Source organism: Dermacentor variabilis, chromosome 3 (genome assembly GCF_050947875.1).
Source record: "Dermacentor variabilis isolate Ectoservices chromosome 3, ASM5094787v1, whole genome shotgun sequence".
In the NCBI taxonomy this organism is placed as follows: domain Eukaryota; kingdom Metazoa; phylum Arthropoda; class Arachnida; order Ixodida; family Ixodidae; genus Dermacentor; species Dermacentor variabilis.
In genome coordinates, this window is record NC_134570.1 from 149,215,449 (window position 1) to 149,227,714 (window position 12,266).

Here is a 12,266-nt window from a genome sequence, read left to right on the forward strand (position 1 = left end):
TGTTAGAACAGGAATTGCGGAAGACGTTGATCTTTGGGGCCTGAAGCCATGCTGGTTAGGATAGATGATGTTACATTTCTTTTAAAAATGCTGTATACGCTTACAAAGTGTCTTTACAAAAACTATTGATTGCATTTAGCAGCGGTATCAGCCTGTATTTTTCTATGTCGGATCGCTCACCACTCTTAAAGATAGGTATGACCGTCTTCACCTGCAGTTCATCAGGATACACTTCATTTTCCAACGTATGATTTAAGATATGCAGTAGATGGATTCCCAACATATAAAAGTTGTTTTTTATCAGCCTAACAGGTAGTGCATCTGGTTCTGCCGCCTTAGCGACTGAAGGGATTTTTACTGTTGTAACTAATTCTTCAATTTCTATGTGAGGCAATGCAAAAGTGTTGTTGTCACGCTCTGCCATTTTCACTGAAAGAACATCAGCATGTACTTGTGCATGTACCATAGGCCCTACGGAGGCAAAATAGGTACCAAATGATTCAACTGTACCTTCGTCAACTGTTTCATAGAGAGTAGAGATGTTCGATCCTACGCCCATTCTGTAGTTTAGCGTGTCCCATTGTTTTTTTTTATTTACATGTGCCTGCTTCATGAGAGATGAATCACATTGTTTTTTTGCTTTTCCTCATAGGAAACATAGATAGTTTTAGATAGCGTTTAAATTGAGTAATGTAATATTCGTTTGATCTGAACTGTAACCATTTGTGGTACCATTTATCCTTATCTGTTTACAAAGTTAATATTTCAGTATTCATCCAAGGACACTTCGGGTAGCTGTATCTTTATGGGTCGGCAAAGACCGCCGTTCAACGGCACATTTAAGTATATCTAGAAATTTCCTGTACTCGGTATCAACGTGTTTATCATATGCCGTAATGATATCTGTTCGTTCTAATATTTCACGCAGCCGGACGTAGTCTATCTTACTCAGTATATTACTCTGTACCGAATTCAGTGTTTCTCAATAGGAACAATAACGGATGAATAGTCTGCAATCAACTCACCGCAAGGGCCAGTCTGCGCAGCTTAATATGCCACAGGATGTGATCTTCTGAGTAGTTGAGGTATCGGGTCGCGAGTTGCTTCTGTTTAAAACGTTTTCTCCGAAATTATTATTGTTCTTTTGAACAGTTTACGTCTATACGCCACGCTGTTGCGGATCTGTGCATCGACAACGGCGCGCGCAGGTGCACGTTACACTTTTCTGACAATAACGCTATTCTTGCGGGATGAGGCACATGAAGGGTACCTACGCTCGGTCGGCCACTGCGATAACACAAGATACGCTTGCTCATCGATATCTGCGTCAATCAACAACGTAAGTCTTTCTTTTGATTGCAATGGTAGGCCCTGCCCAAACGGGCAAGGCCTCTCAAAAATTGGCCTATAGGCTCATTGGAGTGTCCCTCCCCACGGTAATCTTTAGTAAAAGGCGAAAGATTAATACGTGGATTTGAGGAGAGACCTGAGCGATGAAGATACCGATGCTGTCCGAGGCTGGTCTCCTAAATGGTGTCACTTACTTGGCCAGGTGAACCTTCAAGCTATTCTCAAATTTGCATGCTTAAACCTCAACTCTTGTTATTATTTAGCAAGTGTATCTCTGACTGGGCTTTTCTACATGTACTTGTTAATAGAGAAATTTTACATGTTGCCGTATTCACGTTTAAAAGCTAATAACATTGTTAAAATAGCCAGGATTGCTTGAACTGCACGACTGCCATTTTCATGCGCAGCAGTCGCCATCTGGTGTTGAACATCGAAGTTTTAAAAGCTTGCGGAGGACTTTTTTTTTAACCGGATACTTTTTATTATTAGTTCTAAAATCCAGTACACACGCAGTTGGTCCCACCCATAGCCTTCAAGGCTAGTGATGCGTCCGCACGCTAAACAAGTACTATAATATTGGCCGACTTTTTCGTGAATGGGCTCAATCACAAAACACTTCAGTAACACGCAAGAAAATTGGCAAGCTTCAGTATATAACTTTGTGGCATATTCGACCAAAGCAGAGAGTCCAAAGTCCAAAGAATGTCCAAAGCACTGACAGGGCATCAAAAAGAAAAACAAGCTGGTTCCTTTCTTTTTTGTAAATTTATTTACACGCTTCTTCATTCCAATAGTTTCGTAGTAATGAGGGAAAGATGTTTTAACGATGCCAAAATGTCATTGGTATCCATTACTTCGTTTGGAACTTCATGACACACGTTGGCTCCTTTACGTTGTACAGGTCTATGGCTGTATGTATTATGAGAAGGCGGCAAGGTAAACAGACTGTTTGTAGCGGCTCTTGTTTTTTCATTGATAATCTGAACATAGTTAGGGGCAGCTCGTTATTTGACCTTATTTATTGTATTTACTACTTCAGCTATCTTCAATTTAAATAAATTGATACGGGTAACATGCGTAGCTGTTCAAAAAGTGACATACAGGAGTGAGTACTTCTTCAATAATTTATTATACGAATAGCACGTTATTGAAGGCGACAAACATGGTCTCAATATGTTTTGTATGTCTCGCCCCTCGTTTACAGGCAATAGCATAAATCGCTGGGCGCAAATGAGAAATACAGAACGCGTGAAATCGAAAGTCCAAAGCACTCTCTAGCCCTTTGTAATACATGACAGCCATGAGTTAATTTGGAGCAGACATTAATAATTTGTTGCTTCCAGTGCATATCAGACTCAAACACAGCACCAAGATATTACTTGCATTGCGACACGCTGAGGACATTCTTGTTTTGGTAATCATTGATGCAACGTGGTGATAATTTATATTATTCGCGAGTGAAGCACGGTGTACTTTATTTTCTGGTTATAAAGAGTCAGCTCATTACTTATGTACCATTGTGATACTTCGCTAAGTTCTTCATTAAATTTACAATTCAGTTCCTCTAAGTTATCGCCTGTGAAAAGTAATGCTGTGTCATCGATATACATAATAGCTTCAGAATCCTTCAGACCTGACGGAAGATCGTTATTGTAAAGAAACAGAGGCCCAGCAAGGAACCGTGCAGAACACAGAAAATAGTGTTTTGTGGTAGAGAGGTTAGATTGTTTACAGCAACATATTGTTTCCTATTTGAAAAAGAACGTTTTTTTAGATTACAAATCTTTCATTTCAGACCCTAAGTTTCCAATTTCTGTTGCAGTATTGTCTGATGTACCGCATCGAAAGCTTTGGATACATCTAAGTAAATTACTATAGCTGGTTTATTATGCAGTGCAGTATTTATGAGTTGTGTTAGAACAGGAATTGCGGAAGACGTTGATCTTTGGGGCCTGAAGCCATGCTGGTTAGGATAGATGATGTTACATTTCTTTTAAAAATGCTGTATACGCTTACAAAGTGTCTTTACAAAAACTATTGATTGCATTTAGCAGCGGTATCAGCCTGTATTTTTCTATGTCGGATCGCTCACCACTCTTAAAGATAGGTATGACCGTCTTCACCTGCAGTTCATCAGGATACACTTCATTTTCCAACGTATGATTTAAGATATGCAGTAGATGGATTCCCAACATATAAAAGTTGTTTTTTATCAGCCTAACAGGTAGTGCATCTGGTTCTGCCGCCTTAGCGACTGAAGGGATTTTTACTGTTGTAACTAATTCTTCAATTTCTATGTGAGGCAATGCAAAAGTGTTGTTGTCACGCTCTGCCATTTTCACTGAAAGAACATCAGCATGTACTTGTGCATGTACCATAGGCCCTACGGAGGCAAAATAGGTACCAAATGATTCAACTGTACCTTCGTCAACTGTTTCATAGAAAGTAGAGATGTTCGATCCTACGCCCATTCTGTAGTTTAGCGTGTCCCATTGTTTTTTTTTTATTTACATGTGCCTGCTTCATGAGAGATGAATCACATTGTTTTTTTGCTTTTCCTCATAGGAAACATAGATAGTTTTAGATAGCGTTTAAATTGAGTAATGTAATATTCGTTTGATCTGAACTGTAACCATTTGTGGTACCATTTATCCTTATCTGTTTACAAAGTTAATATTTCAGTATTCATCCAAGGACACTTTGGGTAGCTGTATCTTTATGGGTCGGCAAAGACCGCCGTTCAACGGCACATTTAAGTATATCTAGAAATTTCCTGTACTCGGTATCAACGTGTTTATCATATGCCGTAATGATATCTGTTCGTTCTAATATTTCACGCAGCCGGACGTAGTCTATCTTACTCAGTATATTACTCTGTACCGAATTCAGTGTTTCTCAATAGGAACAATAACGGATGAATAGTCTGCAATCAACTCACCGCAAGGGCCAGTCTGCGCAGCTTAATATGCCACAGGATGTGATCTTCTGAGTAGTTGAGGTATCGGGTCGCGAGTTGCTTCTGTTTAAAACGTTTTCTCCGAAATTATTATTGTTCTTTTGAACAGTTTACGTCTATACGCCACGCTGTTGCGGATCTGTGCATCGACAACGGCGCGCGCAGGTGCACGTTACACTTTTCTGACAATAACGCTATTCTTGCGGGATGAGGCACATGAAGGGTACCTACGCTCGGTCGGCCACTGCGATAACACAAGATACGCTTGCTCATCGATATCTGCGTCAATCAACAACGTAAGTCTTTCTTTTGATTGCAATGGTAGGCCCTGCCCAAACGGGCAAGGCCTCTCAAAAATTGGCCTATAGGCTCATTGGAGTGTCCCTCCCCACGGTAATCTTTAGTAAAAGGCGAAAGATTAATACGTGGATTTGAGGAGAGACCTGAGCGATGAAGATACCGATGCTGTCCGAGGCTGGTCTCCTAAATGGTGTCACTTACTTGGCCAGGTGAACCTTCAAGCTATTCTCAAATTTGCATGCTTAAACCTCAACTCTTGTTATTATTTAGCAAGTGTATCTCTGACTGGGCTTTTCTACATGTACTTGTTAATAGAGAAATTTTACATGTTGCCGTATTCACGTTTAAAAGCTAATAACATTGTTAAAATAGCCAGGATTGCTTGAACTGCACGACTGCCATTTTCATGCGCAGCAGTCGCCATCTGGTGTTGAACATCGAAGTTTTAAAAGCTTGCGGAGGACTTTTTTTTTAACCGGATACTTTTTATTATTAGTTCTAAAATCCAGTACACACGCAGTTGGTCCCACCCATAGCGTTCAAGGCTAGTGATGCGTCCGCACGCTAAACAAGTACTATAATATTGGCCGACTTTTTCGTGAATGGGCTCAATCACAAAACACTTCAGTAACACGCAAGAAAATTGGCAAGCTTCAGTATATAACTTTGTGGCATATTCGACCAAAGCAGAGAGTCCAAAGTCCAAAGAATGTCCAAAGCACTGACAGGGCATCAAAAAGAAAAACAAGCTGGTTCCTTTCTTTTTTGTAAATTTATTTACACGCTTCTTCATTCCAATAGCTTCGTAGTAATGAGGGAAAGATGTTTTAACGATGCCAAAATGTCATTGGTATCCATTACTTCGTTTGGAACTTCATGACACACGTTGGCTCCTTTACGTTGTACAGGTCTATGGCTGTATGTATTATGAGAAGGCGGCAAGGTAAACAGACTGTTTGTAGCGGCTCTTGTTTTTTCATTGATAATCTGAACATAGTTAGGGGCAGCTCGTTATTTGACCTTATTTATTGTATTTACTACTTCAGCTATCTTCAATTTAAATAAATTGATACGGGTAACATGCGTAGCTGTTCAAAAAGTGACATACAGGAGTGAGTACTTCTTCAATAATTTATTATACGAATAGCACGTTATTGAAGGCGACAAACATGGTCTCAATATGTTTTGTATGTCTCGCCCCTCGTTTACAGGCAATAGCATAAATCGCTGGGCGCAAATGAGAAATACAGAACGCGTGAAATCGAAAGTCCAAAGCACTCTCTAGCCCTTTGTAATACATGACAGCCATGAGTTAATTTGGAGCAGACATTAATAATTTGTTGCTTCCAGTGCATATCAGACTCAAACACAGCACCAAGATATTACTTGCATTGCGACACGCTGAGGACATTCTTGTTTTGGTAATCATTGATGCAACGTGGTGATAATTTATATTATTCGCGAGTGAAGCACGGTGTACTTTATTTTCTGGTTATAAAGAGTCAGCTCATTACTTATGTACCATTGTGATACTTCGCTAAGTTCTTCATTAAATTTACAATTCAGTTCCTCTAAGTTATCGCCTGTGAAAAGTAATGCTGTGTCATCGATATACATAATAGCTTCAGAATCCTTCAGACCTGACGGAAGATCGTTATTGTAAAGAAACAGAGGCCCAGCAAGGAACCGTGCAGAACACAGAAAATAGTGTTTTGTGGTAGAGAGGTTAGATTGTTTACAGCAACATATTGTCTCCTATTTGAAAAAGAACGTTTTTTTAGATTACAAATCTTTCATTTCAGACCCTAAGTTTCCAATTTCTGTTGCAGTATTGTCTGATGTACCGCATCGAAAGCTTTGGATACATCTAAGTAAATTACTATAGCTGGTTTATTATGCAGTGCAGTATTTATGAGTTGTGTTAGAACAGGAATTGCGGAAGACGTTGATCTTTGGGGCCTGAAGCCATACTGGTTAGGATAGATGATGTTACATTTCTTTTAAAAATGCTGTATACGCTTACAAAGTGTCTTTACAAAAACTATTGATTGCATTTAGCAGCGGTATCAGCCTGTATTTTTCTATGTCGGATCGCTCACCACTCTTAAAGATAGGTATGACCGTCTTCACCTGCAGTTCATCAGGATACACTTCATTTTCCAACGTATGATTTAAGATATGCAGTAGATGGATTCCCAACATATAAAAGTTGTTTTTTATCAGCCTAACAGGTAGTGCATCTGGTTCTGCCGCCTTAGCGACTGAAGGGATTTTTACTGTTGTAACTAATTCTTCAATTTCTATGTGAGGCAATGCAAAAGTGTTGTTGTCACGCTCTGCCATTTTCACTGAAAGAACATCAGCATGTACTTGTGCATGTACCATAGGCCCTACGGAGGCAAAATAGGTACCAAATGATTCAACTGTACCTTCGTCAACTGTTTCATAGAAAGTAGAGATGTTCGATCCTACGCCCATTCTGTAGTTTAGCGTGTCCCATTGTTTTTTTTTTTATTTACATGTGCCTGCTTCATGAGAGATGAATCACATTGTTTTTTTGCTTTTCCTCATAGGAAACATAGATAGTTTTAGATAGCGTTTAAATTGAGTAATGTAATATTCGTTTGATCTGAACTGTAACCATTTGTGGTACCATTTATCCTTATCTGTTTACAAAGTTAATATTTCAGTATTCATCCAAGGACACTTTGGGTAGCTGTATCTTTATGGGTCGGCAAAGACCGCCGTTCAACGGCACATTTAAGTATATCTAGAAATTTCCTGTACTCGGTATCAACGTGTTTATCATATGCCGTAATGATATCTGTTCGTTCTAATATTTCACGCAGCCGGACGTAGTCTATCTTACTCAGTATATTACTCTGTACCGAATTCAGTGTTTCTCAATAGGAACAATAACGGATGAATAGTCTGCAATCAACTCACCGCAAGGGCCAGTCTGCGCAGCTTAATATGCCACAGGATGTGATCTTCTGAGTAGTTGAGGTATCGGGTCGCGAGTTGCTTCTGTTTAAAACGTTTTCTCCGAAATTATTATTGTTCTTTTGAACAGTTTACGTCTATACGCCACGCTGTTGCGGATCTGTGCATCGACAACGGCGCGCGCAGGTGCACGTTACACTTTTCTGACAATAACGCTATTCTTGCGGGATGAGGCACATGAAGGGTACCTACGCTCGGTCGGCCACTGCGATAACACAAGATACGCTTGCTCATCGATATCTGCGTCAATCAACAACGTAAGTCTTTCTTTTGATTGCAATGGTAGGCCCTGCCCAAACGGGCAAGGCCTCTCAAAAATTGGCCTATAGGCTCATTGGAGTGTCTCTCCCCACGGTAATCTTTAGTAAAAGGCGAAAGATTAATACGTGGATTTGAGGAGAGACCTGAGCGATGAAGATACCGATGCTGTCCGAGGCTGGTCTCCTAAATGGTGTCACTTACTTGGCCAGGTGAACCTTCAAGCTATTCTCAAATTTGCATGCTTAAACCTCAACTCTTGTTATTATTTAGCAAGTGTATCTCTGACTGGGCTTTTCTACATGTACTTGTTAATAGAGAAATTTTACATGTTGCCGTATTCACGTTTAAAAGCTAATAACATTGTTAAAATAGCCAGGATTGCTTGAACTGCACGACTGCCATTTTCATGCGCAGCAGTCGCCATCTGGTGTTGAACATCGAAGTTTTAAAAGCTTGCGGAGGACTTTTTTTTTAACCGGATACTTTTTATTATTAGTTCTAAAATCCAGTACACACGCAGTTGGTCCCACCCATAGCCTTCAAGGCTAGTGATGCGTCCGCACGCTAAACAAGTACTATAATATTGGCCGGCTTTTTCGTGAATGGGCTCAATCACAAAACACTTCAGTAACACGCAAGAAAATTGGCAAGCTTCAGTATATAACTTTGTGGCATATTCGACCAAAGCAGAGAGTCCAAAGTCCAAAGAATGTCCAAAGCACTGACAGGGCATCAAAAAGAAAAACAAGCTGGTTCCTTTCTTTTTTGTAAATTTATTTACACGCTTCTTCATTCCAATAGCTTCGTAGTAATGAGGGAAAGATGTTTTAACGATGCCAAAATGTCATTGGTATCCATTACTTCGTTTGGAACTTCATGACACACGTTGGCTCCTTTACGTTGTACAGGTCTATGGCTGTATGTATTATGAGAAGGCGGCAAGGTAAACAGACTGTTTGTAGCGGCTCTTGTTTTTTCATTGATAATCTGAACATAGTTAGGGGCAGCTCGTTATTTGACCTTATTTATTGTATTTACTACTTCAGCTATCTTCAATTTAAATAAATTGATACGGGTAACATGCGTAGCTGTTCAAAAAGTGACATACAGGAGTGAGTACTTCTTCAATAATTTATTATACGAATAGCACGTTATTGAAGGCGACAAACATGGTCTCAATATGTTTTGTATGTCTCGCCCCTCGTTTACAGGCAATAGCATAAATCGCTGGGCGCAAATGAGAAATACAGAACGCGTGAAATCGAAAGTCCAAAGCACTCTCTAGCCCTTTGTAATACATGACAGCCATGAGTTAATTTGGAGCAGACATTAATAATTTGTTGCTTCCAGTGCATATCAGACTCAAACACAGCACCAAGATATTACTTGCATTGCGACACGCTGAGGACATTCTTGTTTTGGTAATCATTGATGCAACGTGGTGATAATTTATATTATTCGCGAGTGAAGCACGGTGTACTTTATTTTCTGGTTATAAAGAGTCAGCTCATTACTTATGTACCATTGTGATACTTCGCTAAGTTCTTCATTAAATTTACAATTCAGTTCCTCTAAGTTATCGCCTGTGAAAAGTAATGCTGTGTCATCGATATACATAATAGCTTCAGAATCCTTCAGACCTGACGGAAGATCGTTATTGTAAAGAAACAGAGGCCCAGCAAGGAACCGTGCAGAACACAGAAAATAGTGTTTTGTGGTAGAGAGGTTAGATTGTTTACAGCAACATATTGTTTCCTATTTGAAAAAGAACGTTTTTTTAGATTACAAATCTTTCATTTCAGACCCTAAGTTTCCAATTTCTGTTGCAGTATTGTCTGATGTACCGCATCGAAAGCTTTGGATACATCTAAGTAAATTACTATAGCTGGTTTATTATGCAGTGCAGTATTTATGAGTTGTGTTAGAACAGGAATTGCGGAAGACGTTGATCTTTGGGGCCTGAAGCCATGCTGGTTAGGATAGATGATGTTACATTTCTTTTAAAAATGCTGTATACGCTTACAAAGTGTCTTTACAAAAACTATTGATTGCATTTAGCAGCGGTATCAGCCTGTATTTTTCTATGTCGGATCGCTCACCACTCTTAAAGATAGGTATGACCGTCTTCACCTGCAGTTCATCAGGATACACTTCATTTTCCAACGTATGATTTAAGATATGCAGTAGATGGATTCCCAACATATAAAAGTTGTTTTTTATCAGCCTAACAGGTAGTGCATCTGGTTCTGCCGCCTTAGCGACTGAAGGGATTTTTACTGTTGTAACTAATTCTTCAATTTCTATGTGAGGCAATGCAAAAGTGTTGTTGTCACGCTCTGCCATTTTCACTGAAAGAACATCAGCATGTACTTGTGCATGTACCATAGGCCCTACGGAGGCAAAATAGGTACCAAATGATTCAACTGTACCTTCGTCAACTGTTTCATAGAAAGTAGAGATGTTCGATCCTACGCCCATTCTGTAGTTTAGCGTGTCCCATTGTTTTTTTTTTATTTACATGTGCCTGCTTCATGAGAGATGAATCACATTGTTTTTTTGCTTTTCCTCATAGGAAACATAGATAGTTTTAGATAGCGTTTAAATTGAGTAATGTAATATTCGTTTGATCTGAACTGTAACCATTTGTGGTACCATTTATCCTTATCTGTTTACAAAGTTAATATTTCAGTATTCATCCAAGGACACTTTGGGTAGCTGTATCTTTATGGGTCGGCAAAGACCGCCGTTCAACGGCACATTTAAGTATATCTAGAAATTTCCTGTACTCGGTATCAACGTGTTTATCATATGCCGTAATGATATCTGTTCGTTCTAATATTTCACGCAGCCGGACGTAGTCTATCTTACTCAGTATATTACTCTGTACCGAATTCAGTGTTTCTCAATAGGAACAATAACGGATGAATAGTCTGCAATCAACTCACCGCAAGGGCCAGTCTGCGCAGCTTAATATGCCACAGGATGTGATCTTCTGAGTAGTTGAGGTATCGGGTCGCGAGTTGCTTCTGTTTAAAACGTTTTCTCCGAAATTATTATTGTTCTTTTGAACAGTTTACGTCTATACGCCACGCTGTTGCGGATCTGTGCATCGACAACGGCGCGCGCAGGTGCACGTTACACTTTTCTGACAATAACGCTATTCTTGCGGGATGAGGCACATGAAGGGTACCTACGCTCGGTCGGCCACTGCGATAACACAAGATACGCTTGCTCATCGATATCTGCGTCAATCAACAACGTAAGTCTTTCTTTTGATTGCAATGGTAGGCCCTGCCCAAACGGGCAAGGCCTCTCAAAAATTGGCCTATAGGCTCATTGGAGTGTCTCTCCCCACGGTAATCTTTAGTAAAAGGCGAAAGATTAATACGTGGATTTGAGGAGAGACCTGAGCGATGAAGATACCGATGCTGTCCGAGGCTGGTCTCCTAAATGGTGTCACTTACTTGGCCAGGTGAACCTTCAAGCTATTCTCAAATTTGCATGCTTAAACCTCAACTCTTGTTATTATTTAGCAAGTGTATCTCTGACTGGGCTTTTCTACATGTACTTGTTAATAGAGAAATTTTACATGTTGCCGTATTCACGTTTAAAAGCTAATAACATTGTTAAAATAGCCAGGATTGCTTGAACTGCACGACTGCCATTTTCATGCGCAGCAGTCGCCATCTGGTGTTGAACATCGAAGTTTTAAAAGCTTGCGGAGGACTTTTTTTTTAACCGGATACTTTTTATTATTAGTTCTAAAATCCAGTACACACGCAGTTGGTCCCACCCATAGCCTTCAAGGCTAGTGATGCGTCCGCACGCTAAATAAGTACTATAACATTGGCCGGCTTTTTCGTGAATGGGCTCAATCACAAAACACTTCAGTAACACGCAAGAAAATTGGCAAGCTTCAGTATATAACTTTGTGGCATATTCGACCAAAGCAGAGAGTCCAAAGTCCAAAGAATGTCCAAAGCACTGACAGGGCATCAAAAAGAAAAACAAGCTGGTTCCTTTCTTTTTTGTAAATTTATTTACACGCTTCTTCATTCCAATAGCTTCGTAGTAATGAGGGAAAGATGTTTTAACGATGCCAAAATGTCATTGGTATCCATTACTTCGTTTGGAACTTCATGACACACGTTGGCTCCTTTACGTTGTACAGGTCTATGGCTGTATGTATTATGAGAAGGCGGCAAGGTAAACAGACTGTTTGAAGCGGCTCTTGTTTTTTCATTGATAATCTGAACATAGTTAGGGGCAGCTCGTTATTTGACCTTATTTATTGTATTTACTACTTCAGCTATCTTCAATTTAAATAAATTGATACGGGTAACATGCGTAGCTGTTCAAAAAGTGACATACAGGAGTGAGTACTTCTTCAATAATT

At 39.7% G+C, this 12,266-nt stretch overlaps 4 non-coding genes across 4 annotated transcripts; all 4 read right to left on the reverse strand.

The window, feature by feature from the left end:
* Window positions 1-1,368: 1,368 nt before the first annotated feature.
* On the reverse strand, window positions 1,369-1,494 carry LOC142576890 (U5 spliceosomal RNA). Its single transcript, XR_012827009.1, has one exon. It is a non-coding gene; the product is annotated as a U5 spliceosomal RNA (small nuclear RNA).
* A 3,137-nt stretch (window positions 1,495-4,631) lies between these two features.
* LOC142576892 (U5 spliceosomal RNA) lies at window positions 4,632-4,757 on the reverse strand. The gene has a single exon (XR_012827011.1). It is a non-coding gene; the product is annotated as a U5 spliceosomal RNA (small nuclear RNA).
* A 3,138-nt stretch (window positions 4,758-7,895) lies between these two features.
* Window positions 7,896-8,021, reverse strand: LOC142576863 (U5 spliceosomal RNA). The gene has a single exon (XR_012826985.1). It is a non-coding gene; the product is annotated as a U5 spliceosomal RNA (small nuclear RNA).
* Window positions 8,022-11,158: 3,137 nt separating this feature from the next.
* LOC142576864 (U5 spliceosomal RNA) lies at window positions 11,159-11,284 on the reverse strand. The gene has a single exon (XR_012826986.1). It is a non-coding gene; the product is annotated as a U5 spliceosomal RNA (small nuclear RNA).
* Between the last annotated feature and the right edge of the window lie 982 nt (window positions 11,285-12,266).